Source organism: Palaemon carinicauda, chromosome 14, assembly GCF_036898095.1.
Source record: "Palaemon carinicauda isolate YSFRI2023 chromosome 14, ASM3689809v2, whole genome shotgun sequence".
In the NCBI taxonomy this organism is placed as follows: Eukaryota; Metazoa; Arthropoda; class Malacostraca; order Decapoda; family Palaemonidae; genus Palaemon; species Palaemon carinicauda.
Window position 1 is genome coordinate 42,368,372 of NC_090738.1, and position 2,500 is coordinate 42,370,871.

Here is a 2,500-nt window from a genome sequence, read left to right on the forward strand (position 1 = left end):
TTTTATCAACTTATGCAATTCCTTCCATGATTCACTAAATAGAATCAAGTCGTCTGATAATTAATGTTGATGCCTAGAGTATCTCAATCTAAATTCTTAAAAACTTCTAGGCATGCTGTGAGTAATTTAGGAGAGATCGTGTCTCCTTGTCTAGCTCTTTTTCTCAACTGGAATGTTCAAACTATATTTATGTGCTATTAGGATTGTTGTGCTACCACTATCTTCAAGTCTTCTAACATAAGTATCATCTATTTCTTGTCTTTGAAGGACTTTCATTACTGCTATGATTATGACTAAATCAAAAGCTTTTTCATAGTACTTAAATGTTATACATAGTGGTTTGTCCTTTTCCATTACCTGGTTAATTACATGGCAATGGTCAGTTGTTGAATATCTTCTATAACCAGCCTGCTCTCTTGGCTAATTAAAGTCTAGCCTTCTTTCCCTAACATGATCTTTGTAAATATATCATATATTACCGGAAGTAAACTTATTGATTGGTAATTTTTCAGGTCTTATGTGTATCTCATTTTTTGGGAAATAATTAATTATAAAGTTTTTCATAGCCGAAGGCATATATGAGCTTTGCAAACGTTTTGTGTAAATTTCAGCGAAATTCCCTACTTTGAAATATCTTCCTTCTACTATTAGATCATTTTTAGGCCATCTTTTTCTGCTAAACCTTTTTTCCTGCCCTTAAGGCTGTTACTTTCGATACCGGTTCAGGAGTTTCATTATTTCTATTGGCAAAGCTATCACTCATATCTCTAATTTATAGCATTTTACAGAAATCGTATGCAATTTCTATCACTCCATCTCTTTGTATGATATCATTCCCATTTTCCTGCGTTAAAGCAAATATATGTTGGCACACTGTTCCAAGTCTTCTTCTCATTCTTCCTTTCTTTATTGTTTTCTCAATTTTAGTCTGATTGTTTTTACAAATTGCTTGTGTTTTACTTTTTATTATTTCCTATTGTTCTGCTAAGAATGTTTTATCTCACCGGAGACTTTACCCTCATTTGCAATCTCTCCTTTATCGGATTTATGATAGTTTTCCTTGATTTTGTTTAGAACATTTCCTATCTATCTCTTGTGTTGATTGCAATACAAATTTATCATTTGTATTACTATCAATTCAGTTCTTATTTTATTCCATTTCATCGTGTAGCTAGGAATACCTATAGTGTATTGCTTCACTAACTCATCATATTATTCTCATATTACTTCGGTTTACTTTCTTCCCTAAGATTAGTTTTTTTTTTTTTTTTTTCATTTCTTGAGTCTAATCAAATTTTACTCATCACACTTCTTTATTTTAATTTGTATAACACTCTTACATCTTTAATTAAATCTACTTTTCCACTGTGGATTAAGTCTTTTTCGTTTTTCTTTTCTATATTTTGGCATCTCCAAGTGCATTTTCTATGTTCTTTTTTTTTATAAAAAAAAAAATCATGATTAGATTATTTTTTTTTCTGCAGATTTTACAAGCATGTCTCCTATGTCGTTTCTTGCCTCACCTCCAAATTTACCTACATCTGATTTCCATCTCTTATTTTGAGCTATTTTGCATAGAAACTACTCAAAACCAATTCAAACAATCATGCTTTTTCAGGTTATCTCCAGATCTTCATAAAAATTTCCTCTTTCTTCCCGTGCATTGCATACGTTACAGTGATCTTCATTTTATACTTTTGATTTAGTTTGATAATCAATCTTGGAACTCTGTCACTGACGCTGCATAACTCTTCTGCTACCTGCATGATATCTATTAATAAGAAAACCCACTCAGTTTTTCTTTATTCCTTTAATGTTCTTTAGATCGAAAGATGTAGCCCTCTTAACTCTATATAAGTTTCTCCAGTAATTCTTATTTCACTCAATCCTATTACTGTATATCTCAATTTACTTATATCAACTCTTCGGGAAACACAGCAAGATCTCCTAAACAGGTATAAATGTGGAAAATAATTCCAGGAAAGCCTCCCCGCTCTGATTTCTGAACCCAGGCCTGGAGGAATAGAGTGCCCGCTTTTTAGCACTCAATAAACCAGTGAATCGTAACGAACAAAGTTTGCTTACCACACACACGTTCAAGTGCAAAGATATATCAGGACTGTCATCCCCGATATCACCTTGATGGGTAGACGCTACTCAGGACGTAGAGCTGGAAATGCTGATCGAGTCGTCTTTAGACAAATTACGGTAATAAGAGACAGTGACCAAAAATGTGTCAAGGGGAGACGTACTTTAAAAGTTAAAAGATTCTAAGGGGTACCGAGAGACAATATTATAGAACAATACAATAAGAAATAATCCCATTACTTTACTTCTGACACAAACATAAAACTCACCTTATTCATATCTTAATTAGAACCGAGAGGTCAGAAATTTCATATCATATTCATTCATTATTGACCTCACACAATTGAAGCAACGCGACTCAATGTCTCGTATGATAATAATCAACCTTTGCTTGCAAGCACTTTAGTCTTAC

General features: G+C 32.9%; 1 long non-coding RNA gene across 1 annotated transcript in view; it reads right to left on the bottom strand.

Annotated features, from left to right (window-relative positions):
- Positions 1–2,260: 2,260 nt before the first annotated feature.
- LOC137653181 (uncharacterized) overlaps positions 2,261–2,500 on the bottom strand; it is a 12,665-nt gene continuing 12,425 nt past the window's right edge. Inside the window, exon 3 of the long non-coding RNA XR_011046418.1 lies at positions 2,261–2,500. This exon is cut by the window's right edge and continues 747 nt beyond it. This is a non-coding gene — a long non-coding RNA (uncharacterized lncRNA).